Source organism: Myotis daubentonii, chromosome 2 (genome assembly GCF_963259705.1).
Source record: "Myotis daubentonii chromosome 2, mMyoDau2.1, whole genome shotgun sequence".
Taxonomy (NCBI): Eukaryota; Metazoa; Chordata; class Mammalia; order Chiroptera; family Vespertilionidae; genus Myotis; species Myotis daubentonii.
The window spans coordinates 46,054,227-46,068,360 of record NC_081841.1 but is presented as its reverse complement, the minus strand read 5'-3'; the positions used below and the strand labels follow the sequence as shown (position 1 = coordinate 46,068,360).

The window sequence follows — 14,134 nt, the reverse complement described above, 5'->3', positions numbered from 1 at the left end:
AAAAAAGCAGAGAGCAAAGCCAAATTGAAAAGGCAATGACAGTGGTCCAGTGGCCTTTGGATGTGACACGCAGTCTGCTTTAAATAGTGGGTGCCCCAGAATAGTTCTTAAGAAACTAGGTGGCTGACTTGGAGTTTTATAACCTATTTAAGTTTGTTTTCTTATGTGGAACTGTTCCTTTTTTGTTTTTTAAAGTATCTGGGGACTCTTGTTAACAATGAGTACAAGTAAGGAATATAATAGCCTCCAAGAATCTGAGTTTGATCTCTAACCCTTTCATTCCACTAATTCAACCTGACACCAGGCTTAGTTTTGAACAGCTCTCGTGGTAGAAGGACTCACCACTTGCCACAGGGCCTCCTTGGAGAGCCTCACTGCTTAGCAGTCTCTTCCTTCACCAATGCTAAGCTGTTTCCTCTGACATCCTCCCTGATTCAGTCATATCCCTGGGGCCCACAACAAATACATTTTAATGTCTTTTCCAGACTCTTTTTCCATAAATACTGATGTAGCTTCTATCCCAGTTCTCCCTTCTCCAGCTATGTAACCCATTCAGACACTTGTTCTGGCACGATTGCAAATTCCCTCTTGCCATGGCTGTGTTTCCCCTGACATGTTCTAGCCGGTTCACGGACTCTCTCAGAGGACAGCGGCTACATCTGAACCTCAGGGCAGAGCTTGACTAACACCAACCACATTTTAGATGCTATACCTCTTTTAAATATACTTTTTTTATTGATTTTAGAGAGGAAGGGGAGAGAAACATCAATGATGAGAGGGAATCACTGATCTGCTGCCTCCTATACACCCACTACCGGGGATGAGCCCGAAACCTGGGCATGTGCCCTGGTCAGGAATTGAACTGTGATCCCCTGGTTCATAGGTCAATGCTCAACCAGCAAGCCACAGTGACGAGGAAATGCTATACCTCTTTTAAAAAATAAGTGTATATGTGGTCAGAAACTCAAACATGCCTACAGGCATCTAGATGCCTATAATGTAGACTTGATTCTTTCCCCTCCCCCACAACCTCCATCCACCATCTCCCTCCTCCAAAGGCAACTACTAGGTATCCTTTCAGAAAACAAATTGTTTTCTTTTTAAAAGACTTTTTATTGATTTTTAGAGGGGAAGGGAGAGGTAGAGAGAGAGAGAAATATAGATGTAAGAAGGAAACATCAGTTGGCGGCCTCCTGCATGCCCCCTGGCCTCCTGCATGCCCCCCACTGGGGTATCAAGCCCGCTACCCAGGCATGTGCCCTGACCCAGAATTGAACCAGCAACCTTTCAGTGCAAGGGATATGCCTAACTAACTGAGCCACACTGACCAGGGCCAGAAAACAAATTCTTTACATGCATCCCTGAGTTAGATGGTGTGGGATGAGAGGCTGAGCTGTTTCTCCCCAAGCCTCATATATAGTATTTTTAACAGGAAAGAACCTGTATAGCTGGAAACCAGCTTAAAAGTGACTAGACAGTCTCCCTAGATATTACTGAAAAGTGAGCTGCGGTGCTGGCTGAGCTTTCCAGAAGAGTAGAATGCACAGCCAATTCAGTGTTTATGGAGGTAGTCTTGCGGCCTTTAGATTGGATAGATAAAAAGGGGGCATCTTTAGTTTCATTGTTTTTCCTTAAATTATAAGTGAGGTTGAACCTCCTTTGATAAATTTATTACCCATTTATATTTACCAACTCTCTCTTGATATTCTTTATTCATTTTTTTTTTTACCTTCAAACATTTGCTTCACCTAGAAGTGGATCACATTAGGTTGTGATCCAACTTTCTTTTTTTCCAAATACCTACCTGATTGTCACAATAGTTACTGAATAATCTATCTTTCCCTCACTGACATAAAATATCACCTTCATTTTAAATTAAATTATTTCTATAATGTATTTTAGATGTGTTCTAAATCTCTTCCCTAATCCAGTGAACAGAACATTTCTTCTTAATGTAGAAACTATTTTAATTGTGGCTTCACAATTTATATATATAAATTTATAGAAAAATAGAGGCCCAGTGCATGAGACTCGTGCACTCAGGGAGTCCCTCAGCCCAGCCTGCATCCTCTCACGGTCCGGAAGCCCTCGAGGGATGTCCATGGGGAGAGGGACTAAGCCAGCAGTCGGACATCCTTAGCGCTGCCACAGAGGTGGGAGCGGCTCCTGCCACGACCTCTGCACTCACCAGCATTAAGCTTGGCTTCTGGCTGAGTGGTGCTCCCGCAGTGGGAGCACCCTGGCCACCAGGGGGGAGCTCCTGTATTGAGCATCTGCCCCCTGGTGGTCGGTGTGAGTCATAGAAACTGGTAGTTCTGCCATTCTGTCAATTTGCATATTAGGGTTTTATCGTATAGGATTGCAATACTAGCAATATTGAATCTTCCTATTCCAAGCACAGATTGTCTTTACCTTTGTTTTTTACTGTATACTATAGCAGGAACTTTCAAGAGCTTCTTCACCTAAAACCCACTTTTTTTAACTTTATGTCAGCTGGTATATCTTATTTATTATTGCTCTCATAAATGAGATAACTTCTTTCATTGTATTTTCTAATTGGTTATTGATTATAGAAAATCTATTTGATTTCTAAATATTAATTTTAAAACCAAATATTTTTCTGAAACCTATTGTTTCTGATAGCGTTTTTGCTGATTCTCTTGGCTTTCAAAAGAGTATGGCCATATTAGCTGTAAACATTATTATTTTACTTCCTGCCTTATACTTACTTCTTTTTCTTATTTTATTCCATTGGCTGCTATGTCCAGAGCAGTGGGAGGTAAAATGGGAGATACTTCACATCACTTCAATCACGGCAATTTCCTTTTCCTTTCAGAATTACTTATTACTTGCTAGAGGCGGAAAACAAAGACTGCTTCCCAAGACTGTACTGAGTTCAGATTCTACTGGTGATCTGAGAAGGTAGATTACACTTTTCTACCTTTACAAAGAAAGTGTCTCCACAAGAGATTCAGAGGGCGAAGTAAGGCAAACTGGGCTGTACTTCTGCTCTGTCAATTCTTCAAACCAGAAGCATTGTCATAGAGGATGTGGGTTTTCTGAGCCATATAGAGACCTGGTGTCTAAGGCCTAGTTTTGTAGGTATTAAGAGGCAGTGGGCAGGGCATTTATTGTGCTACCACAGATTTTACCTGAGAGGGTGTGGGCCTGGAGCTAACAGTTGGAGCAGTGGATATCAGATTTCTCTGCTTCAAAATTACAGTAGTAGTAGCAGCTCTTGGCAGGCCTAGTCTAGGAGACATATCGGGAAGCGAAGCCTACAGCTTGCTCCACCAGCTCTTCCAAAAATTTTACAATCAATTCTGCTATGTGGTCTTTCTACTTAAACTAGCTAGAAAGGTTTCTGTTATCTGCAACCAACTCTCACTGTTAGAACATCTTATCTTGTTCATAACATTAAAAAAAAGTATTAAAAATTCTAATATTTCTGCATTATGTATGATGCTGGCTTTTGAACATGTGCCTGCATGTACAAGTGCATTTGCACAATGCTTTTTTAAAAATATTTTATTGATATTTTACAGAGAGGAAGGGAGAGGGATAGAGAGTTAGAAACATCGATGAGAGAGAAACATCGATCAGCTGCCTATTGCACACCTGCTACTGGGGATGCGCCCGCAACCCAAGTACATGCCCTTGACCGGAATCGAACCTGGGACCCTTGAGTCTGCAGGCTGACGCTCTATCCACTGAGCCAAACGGATTAGGGCTGCATAATGCTTTTAAGAATAGTTTGAAATTATTACTATGATTTCCTCCATACCCATGGTTATTTACTCTTCTTGTTTCTAATTTTATGTGCATTTTTTCTTCTTTGGTTCCCTTAGCTTCCTGCTTTGATTGCCAGTTAATAATAGATGTCCACTACACATCACTATTTTTTAAAATATTTTACACATGTTACCTTTAAGCTTATTTTCCACCAACTTTCTGTGTGTGTGCATGTGTGTGTGTGTGTGTGTTAAAAGAATAGATCTCTCATTTTATTGTGGGTAAACTGCATCTTCTTTGATTTGGCCTAGAGTTTTGTTAACTAATATATATATATATATTTTTTTTAATATATTTTATTGATTTTTTACAGAGAGGAAGGGAGAGAGATAGTTAGAAACATCGATGAGAGAGAAACATCGATCAGCTGCCCCCGGCACATCTCCTACTGGGGATGTGCCCGCAACCCAGGTACATGCTCTTGACCGGAATCAAACCTAGGACCCTTCAGTCCGCAGGCCGACGCTCTATCCACTGAGCCAAACCGGTTTCGGCTTGTTAACTAATATATTATCTAAACCTTTCCTCAGTGCTTTGTCTGCAAATTTGACTGGAATATAATTTCTATAATTTGTTTTAAGTTAAAATATGACTAAACATGTGCTCGCTTTGGCAGCACATATACTAAAAATTGGAACGATACAGAGAAGATTAGCATGGCCCCTGCGCAAGGATGACACGCAAATTCGTGAAGCGTTCCATATTTTTACCTCAGAAGACTAAAAATGGAACTCCCATTTGACCCAGTGATCCCACTACTAGGAATATATCCCAAGAAACCAGAAACGCCAATCAGAAAGGATATATGCACCCCTATGTTCATAGCAGCACAATTCACCATAGCTAAGATTTGGAAACAGCCTAAGTGCCCATCAGCAGATGAGTGGATTAGAAAACTGTGGTACATATACACAATGGAATACTATGCTGCAGTAAAAAAAAAAGGAACTCTTGCCTTTTGCAACAGCATGGATGGAACTGGAGAGCATTATGCTAAGTGAAATAAGCCAGTCAGAGAAAGATAAATACCACATGATCTCACTCATTTTTGGATTATAGAGAACAACATAGACTGATGAAAAGGGACAGACCCAAAGACTGAGAAACAGCGATCAGGCTATCAATCCCCAGAAGGAAAGTAGGGGAGGGCGGGGGTAAGGGGAAGAGATCAACCGAAGGACTTGTATACATGTATATAAGCCAAACCAATGGACATGGACAACAGAGGGATGGGAGCATGAGTTTGTGTGTGGGGGGGAGGTTGGGGGTTAATGGGGGGGATGAGGACACATTTGTAATACCTTAACTAATAATAATAATAATAAAAATATATATATGACTAAACATAAAAGCCTGCTGCAAGCTTTTAGAAATCACTTTATAGGCTAACACTGTCTTTTTAATTTTTTTAGGTACACTCTTCAATCAGTTCTAAATCCACCAAATTATACTCACACATCCCACATTTCTTTACCTTAATGTACATCAAGCCATTGTGTAAAATTTCTCAAATAATTCATCAATTGCCTAGAAGTTCAACTTGTTTTTAAGCATTATTGTTTCAGTACACTTTTAAAAATACTATCTATAAAAATATTTAGAACAAGACCCTATAAACTTTAGTTCTAATGGAAATCTTATAATATCCCTTAAAATCAGAAATCTTTAAACATTCAGTCAGCATACCCCACCATACGTCAGTGGTTTTTAATCACTCGCTGCTGCTTTCTCTGCTCTATGGTTCACACAAAAAAGAAACACTGCTATGCTGCTTTTATCCTCATCAATACTCGATTCACACATTCTTTTGCTCAAAGTATTCTGCATTCTTTAATTTAATTAATGCCTAGCTACTTTGAATAAATAAATATATATTTATATGTAAAGCATATATATTTATATCTGAAGTATACACATTTATAAAGCATATATGTTTGTGTAAAGTGAATGTATATTGTCTATCTATCTATCTATCTATCTATCTATCTATCTATCTATCTATCTATCTAGAGATTGCCATGCTGCCTGTAGTCAACCCAATCTCAATTCCTGTTGGAAAGAAAGTGCCATATTTTGTGAATTCTAAAACACTGTCAATTTTAAGATACACTAATAACTAATTTAATAACCATTCTTAGGACACAGAAGGAATAGAACTAATGTAGTAAATGTATTCCCTGATTATGAGACACATTCTGGTGTGAAAATGGGCATGTTGGAATGGATTGCATGCTCTAACACTAACTCCTAAGGATCTCTTGCAGGGCAGTTGTCTTCATCTCAATCAGAAGACACAGTATTTACGTTTCTTTTCTTTATTATATTTTTTTAATTAAATCTTTATTGTTGAAAGTATCATATATGTCCCTGTTTCCCCCCACCCACCCCCTTCTAGCCTGCCCCTCTCCCCCACCCTAGGCCTTCACCACCTTATTGTCTGTGTCCATGGGGTATGCATATATGCATGCAAGGTGTTTGGTTGATCTCTTCCCACCCACCCACCCTCCCCAGCCTTCCCTCTGAATAGCTTTCTTTTCTGACATCTGTATGAATTAGAAATAGGGAGTCAGGTGTTCAGTCCCTAGCAGGATGAAGGGCACGACCCTCTTGAAGTGGGATCACCCTTCGTCCTCTCGGATCGATTCTTCCCCTCAGAGCCGCTCTGCTACGTTCTTACTCTACTAGATGCCACCAGGTACTTCTTACAAGTGTCTACCATTGCAAAGAATATTACACACAGCTGAAAGGAATAGAAGTTACGAAAAGCATCAAGTTTCAAATAATATTTTCAAAGATTCGCTTTGCTTCTTACATTTTTAACATCAGAATACTACCCCTGTTAGCAGCTCAAATTTTATTTATTTATTTTGGCAAGAACTGATCTAACAAACAGTGGGTCCTGTTGATGAAGTTTATTCACGTTGTTTAGAATGAATAATTCTGTAACAGATGTAGCGTGTAGCATTAGAGGGGAGGGAGGGCAAGGAAGGAGAAATTAGAATGAAACACTAATGAAGTACTTTTACTCTATGTCCAATACCAGGCTTTACATATAGAGCTTCCTTGGGAAGAAAAAAAAAAAAGAGCTTTGATTTAAAAAATAAAAGCCTTTAAAATGCAACTTTCCTGAATTTTTTTTCTTTTTTTTCAGGCATTTTTTTTTTCAATGCCTAATGGATTGCTTTAAAACCTAAGACCAGGAATTATTTGTTTCTGGTTTCCAATAAAGCTTCATTAATCATCACAAACCACTGAAAATCAGTAAAATGTCATAAAAGCTTGCATCCCGTTTTCTTGCAAACCTAGTGCTGACACTTCTATAGTGAAGGGGTAAAAAATGGAATGGATTAGACATGTTCTAGAATACAAATTAGTAGGTCATGGCAAATAGAAAATATATGAATATCTGCATCTGTATATAATATCTATGCATAACCATGGTTTTGCTGGCAGAAGAATTTTTTATTCCTTTTTTTATTTTGTTAATCCTCACCTGAGGATATTTTTCCCATTATTTTTTCAGACAGTAGAAAGCAGGGAGGGAGGGGGGGAGAAAAAGAGAGAAACAATGATGTGAGAGAGACACACCAACTGGTTGTCTTGGGCAGGAGCCTTGACCAGGAGCCTCAAGCAAGGGTGGGCAGCGAACCCCAAAAGCCAGATATGTGCCCTTGACCGGAATCCATGCTCTGGCCTATGCTCTAACCACTGAGTAACACTGGCCAGAGTGATTTTTTTTCTTTACCATCAATTCATTTCCTTATTCCTTTCCTATTTTCAAAAAATCCCAGATAAAATTTAGTGAGTATTAGCCACATTTTATAGACAAAGACAAAGATTTACAGTGGTTAAGAAACTTGCATAAGATAAATTAGTAAATGGGGGGAGATTTACCCAAGTATTTGTACCCCAACAAATTCAACTCTAGAACATGTCCTCTTAAATGCAATACTCCACAGACTCCCCACAAAGCAGTCAACATTAAATGATCACATGTCTTATTCTGTGGTCAAAGAGTATGAATATACTAACAGCACTCAAGACATTAGGGCAAACACATTAATTGCCATATCCTAAATTTATTCTATTTATAGAACATATATTATGTCTCTCCTATAGGAAAATCAGCCCTTGTAATAAATCCTAATTTTTTGTTTTATTTCTTATACTTTAAATCTATAAATTTAAAGTCTATGCATTTTAATGGCAAGAATTGTTCCTGTTTTTTACATATAAACTAAATTAATGCATATGACTATTTGAGTATTATAATACTTGAACATTATAGACTTGGGTTTCTCGAGCTACATCTGACAAATGCTCTTCAGTGCTTTTTTGTAGGTTTACAACACGCATGCATTTTTAACTTAAACAACAACAACACATCCCTCATCAATAAAACTTTCTGGACCCTTTTACCATGATTACAAGAACAATGTTTTTAGACAGTATATATGAAAACTGAAGTATAGAGTTGTTACCATTTGGATGATGTTAGTTTTAACATTAATGGCAGAGATCTGAAATTCAGAAATCCTTCCTTTTATTCCTGACTCTGCCAGTACTTGGGCAAACATGAACTGGATGAACCTGAACATGCCGCTTAACCTCTCTGAGAGCTGCTTCTTCCTCTGCACACACTGTCCTCCTACCTAGCTGAACTACTATGATGACCACTGAGATACAAGAAATGCATGTGGCTTTGGAATTAGGAATGTTATTTAAATACAAAGTACTACTTTAAAATGATTTTCTCCAGTGTCTTATTTGTTTTAGACTGTTCATTTGCTAAAATCTATCCAAAATTTCAAGAAAGTTTATTCTGAGGTGTCAATTTCATGCTCAACACCACCAATGGCTCCACATTTCCATGTCCAACCAGTTTACACTCCTCTCCATTTTCAAGGCCCTCCACTTCAGGCTGCCTGTTCAGCAGTAGCTCCCACTGCTAAACACCATGTTCTCTGCTGCTCTTTTTAAGCCTTGATCAACACCCTGTTCCACCCTGTTTCACTCCCAATCTTCCCCACGTGCTGTGTCTATTCCCTTTTCTGCTTAGTGAATCCTCTTCCATTCTTCAGAACCCCCAAATTTCCTTGACCATCCATGGAGCCCCTGAAGAACTTATAAAATGTACCTCATTTGATGATGCCCTTCTTATGCTGTCGGATTTTTGATGCATTTTAGTCTTGCTCTCCTCGCTTAATAATAATCTCCTTAAGGTGAAGGCTCAGTTTACACACATTTTGAGAACATTTTTTATCCTATGGAGCACATAGCTGTCTTAGGTAATAACCTCAATATTCACTAACTAGCACCCATTAAGTGCCAGGCACTATACCCAGAGCTAAGGAACGGGACTCCCGGGCACTGTTCCACTCCTCACGGGGAGCACAGTGTGGGGAAGGAATGGTTCTGTGCTCAGACATTCAGAAAAGAGTGTCAGGGTTCTTCCTTAGGAGAACCCATGTGCCGGGAGCCGGTCCATCCTTGCTGTTTCAAGGGACCTGGCATATATGGCATACGGTTCTTAATATGTTTGCTCACCTTCTTGGTGCTGTGTTTTAACCAAGGTCACCTCTCCAAGAAAGGTTGTTCCCCCAGGTAGGGATTTTCCCCTGAAGTTAGGGAGGGAATAAAACCCCTCAACTAAGTGCCAGGCGGGTAATTAATCACTTTAACTATGAACAATCATGCTTAAGCTACATAATCTTTACTCCCTGGAATGGAGATAAGAAACGCCCTAACCTTTGTAATAGAGATTGATAGGATTGAATCAACTGGTATAAATACAGATGTAACAAGACAGAAAGAGACAGAATTTAGAACACAGAACTAGAGACAGAAGAACTTCGCTGGAGAGAGCATGCTGGAGGATCCTGGAGAGGGACTGGCCTCGGAGCCTAGAGACAGAGCCTAGCGGGAGAACATGGCAAGGGATCCTGGACTGAACCTGACTACAGAGATTGGCAGGAGAACCTGACTGGAACCTGGACACTGAACCTGACTGGAGAGCCTGGACAGAACCTGGCTGGAGAACCTAGCGAGGGAACATGGCTACAGAACCTTGCTGGAGATCCGAAGCAGAACCTCTCTGGAGATCGAGACCAGAACTTGGCTGGAGATCCTGGCTAGGCTGCTGATCAACTGAACGCTGTCTCCGTGTCCTTCCTCCTTCGCCGACTCCGTCCACACCTTTGGGGACCCCTGGACCCGCTGGGGTTGGACCCCGGCACCCATGGGAGTGACACCTAACCAAACCTTAGGTAGTCAAGGCAGGTTTCTCAGAGGAGGTGACCTTAAGCTAAGAATGCTAGAAAGAATAAGAATCAACCATGTGAAGTGGGAACTACCCTCATTTTTCAGCTTCCCCAGATGATTGAGCTAAAAGGGGTTTAGGATTCAGCTGAGACCCAGAGCTGTACTATGACCTTTTGAGTATCTCAATTACAGTCATGTCCTCCTAACTCTTAGCTCGGTAGGCTTTCCATTAAGTCACATGGCTTCACTCAACCAAGCTAGTGATATGCATAATGCATGCTATATTCCTGAAGGGAGTGAATCCATTACCTTAATTACATTACAGCTCAAACACTTGACTTGAAATAGAATGCCCTAAATTCAGTCTCAGTATTTCCATAGCAGATACTATTCTATATAATATGTGCTTGCATTTGACTTGAATGTTATTTGGAATAATACTTAAGAGGGCGACTACAAGTTTATGAGGCATTGAGAAAGTTTTTCTCCCAAGGAGCTATGGAGAGAAAGGACACTATTATTTAGTAGGGAAATCTAGTACACATGATGTGCCAGTCACAAACAGACCTATCTTACAGTCTTCAATAACTCAATTGAGGTAAATACAATAAAGTCCTTTTATAAATTAGAAAACTGAGGTTTCAGGGAGGTTAAGCCATGTGCCTCAGGACAAAGAAGACAGATTTGAAGCTCAAAGGGCATGTTCTTTCCCTACATCACCTTCGTCACCTAAATGATTGGTCAGAGAGGAGATCTCCAACCAAGCTTGCCAAACCATGCCAAGTGCACCTTTTCTATGTTCTCATGTCTTCCTGAACTTTTCCATAAGAGAAACCAATACAGCTTGTACTTATACATTTATTTCTATGATTCATTCATTAATATCTGCCTCTGCTCCTACATTCCAGGCTCCGAAAGGGCAATGCCATTTTTATCCACCATACTTTATGCCCAGGTCCTGGCATATTGTTAACATTTAATAAGTTCTTGGCAAATAAAGGACATTACACCAATATCTGAAGCAAGAAACTTGGGAGTGGCTTGTCCAAGACACTTCTGGTAAGAACAACGCAGTCTCAGAGAGGTAAGAGATGTGAAACTGTCTCAGTGGTTTGGGCAACACAACTACTTATCAGTTTTGAAATATTAAGAAACACTCACTAGCAGTCTTACACTCTTATCAATTGCAATAAAAATATGTAATGCAATAAACTGTCCAAAATGTACAAAAACATATTTTTAAATCTCTTCGTATTAGTTGCAACTGAATAAGTATAGCTTTTATACGAAATTATTTAAAAGTTAAAAATATTGTAAAGTTACAAATATTTTAAATCCTCTGAGTTAAAACTGTATACACACACACATACACACATACACAAAGGCTTGACTAGAAAGAAAACTTCCGAAATTGAATATCAATATTTCCATAGCAACACAATTCTATATTTGTGTGCGTATGTAGTTTTTTGTTTAGTTTTTTTATAAGCCCCTAGCTGCAAAGTGGTTCTGCCTAAAAGTGAATTATACATTAATGATACTTTAATTTTAACTTAGAGTACAACAGGGATCTATAAAACAATTTTATCAGTGGTTGTATTATTGCACAGTATTGGAAGATAGCCTTAAACAAGCCTATTTAGTTTTCATTTGGCCCAGATCTTTGCCTGATGCAGAGCAATCCGTATAACTCAGGGAAAGACTGACTTCATTAATCTAAATGAGCAGATATTTTTTTTTCACCTTCTAATAAGAAGTGAAATGCTCGGAACAAACTGATTCCATTCCTGCAAAGAGAAGACAAGAAGAAAGAGGATTCAAATAAAACATTATGCAATTTGTCTTTTACAGCAGCCCTTCGCAGCAGTATTATTGCCCCATCTCATAAATGAGGGAAACTGAAGCCCAGAGAGGTGCCATAATGCTGGCAAGTGACAGAGCTGGTAAGTCACCCCGTCAGGATGTCTTCTCTGCACCTCAGTTTACACACATGTAGAAGGAAAGTGGCTGCTCCATCCAAATGTGCCTGATCTATGTCATAAATTGATTAATTAGTGCTAAGCCTCTAGCAGAGCTGGTCCTTGTAGGCACTCATATAATTACTAAATAAATATCATTTAATTAGCTAAATTTATTTTGGCAGCATAAGTAAAGCCCATGTTGATAATAGCAATGTTCCTCATCATCCAAGGTTAGCGAGTGTCAGTGAGCTGTCCGGGAGAGTTGGATGCCCTAGAAGGGATTCAGTCCCTGGGTCTCTACTCCCTAGATGAGAGGGGGGAATCCAGTGTCCAAGAAAGGGTAGCCCACACTCTGAGCAGTAAAACATTGTTAAATTCTATAGGAAGCTTAGAAAGGTAGTCAATATTGTCCATTAAATTTCAATGAACCACAATGCATCGCTAATTCATGAACAATTACCCTGTGATCCAAACTGTCAACATTTAAGCTTAACCTGACAAGACATTGTTTCTTAATTGTTTAAAAGCTCTTTAACTCTTTGGCATGCAGGTCGTGTGTAGGTGAAACAAATATGGAACCCCAAGGAGCACTGGGATGGGCTTGAACTTAATGGCTATTAGTGATGGGTGGGCCCCAAAGATGACTCCAGGCTTATGAAGCATTACTGTTATTAAAGCTGACGAGGATCTCAGATGATCTAATGTCTCATGCGACAAATTCCGACTTGGCATCCATGGTGCTTTGTTTCCATACAAGGCCTTAGCTTTTGCAGAGATTAAAAAGATGTTTAGATGATCAAAGAGTTTAAATGGTACCACTTATGTGATTCACTAGCTGCTGGGATTTTTTTAAAGGGGAATTATTTTTAAAAAGCATTCCAAAAGGAGAAATATTAGAGCTTATTTAAAGGCTTTTATTTGGTCCCCAAATTCTCTAGTGGTCATCTCTATACAGAAACTGATCAATTCATCGATGGTGTGATTCTAATTTTTTTTTTTTTTTTGGTAAATTGATTACTGAGGAATCATAACATTTGTGGTTAGATTTCCAGACTAACAATATATTACGACTTATAGTTTAGCTGAATACTCTGAGATTTCAAAAATGTGAAATAGTATAAAACAAGACTTCTTGTGTGAGGTACACAGAGTTTTCAAAATCATAGAGACAGTATGTAGAACGGTGGTTCCCAGGGACTGGGGGGAGGAGGGAATGAGAAGTTATTTTTTAATGAGCACAGAGTTTCAGTTTTCCAAGATAGAAAAGTCCTAGATATGAATGGAAGTGATAACTGTGTTACAAAAAACTTATTCTGACACTTGTTAAAATGGTAAGAAAGACTTCATTCAGGATTATTGCAATAGGTGTCAAGACCATTGCAATAGGAGTGAGAGATCAGACTCAACTCTGAATACAGTGGAGATAGATGGGATTTATAACCAAGGAGAGGAGTGGCAGGGTGGGGGCTGGGGTCAGAAGTTGGAAAATTACTACAAGGACACATCACAGATAGGAGGATTCTTACTAAATCAACTGAACAGGATGCTTGCTGAAGGCAGGCCAGGGTGATCAGCTATCAAGGGTGGGGCAGTCTCTCTAAACTTTGTATGGTGACAGATTGTTACTAGACTTGTGATGATCATTTCATAAGGTGTTTAAATGTTGAATCACTATATTGTTCGACTGAAATGAATATAATACTGTATGTCAACTATGCTTCGATTTAAAAAAGAGTCACTGAGACAAGATGTCATTGATGCAATGGAGACTTTATTTATACATTCCACCTTTTAACAACTATTTCTGATTTTCTCTTTACCTCATTATACCGGGCTTCTTAGAGTCTCTGAACTCTCTGGTAATGAGCAGATCTTTCTGCTACTGGACAATTCTAGAATTCTCTAGAAACAAGTAGAAATGGTAGTAAAAATTTAAGGTAAACATTGGGAAAAAATGGTCCAAATCCCAACCAAAGATGTTTTTTAATTAAAAATTATAACATTAATTATAACAATTGCTTGGCTTGGCTAGAATCTGCTGCTGTGTTTGGTCTGTGACAAGTTTTCTCAAAGTACTTGAATGAATGAACTAACTATAAGAGGCAATAGTTCCCTGGGGG

The 14,134-nt window shown here is 39.2% G+C and overlaps 1 protein-coding gene and 1 non-coding gene across 4 annotated transcripts in view; one reads left to right on the top strand and one right to left on the bottom strand.

Annotated features, from left to right (window-relative positions):
• Positions 1–14,134, bottom strand: part of TMEM117 (transmembrane protein 117) — a 449,537-nt gene that overhangs the window by 45,064 nt on the left and 390,339 nt on the right. The gene's annotated exons all lie outside the window — the stretch shown is intronic.
• Positions 4,393–4,500, top strand: LOC132228850 (U6 spliceosomal RNA). Its single transcript, XR_009451461.1, has one exon. It is a non-coding gene; the product is annotated as a U6 spliceosomal RNA (small nuclear RNA).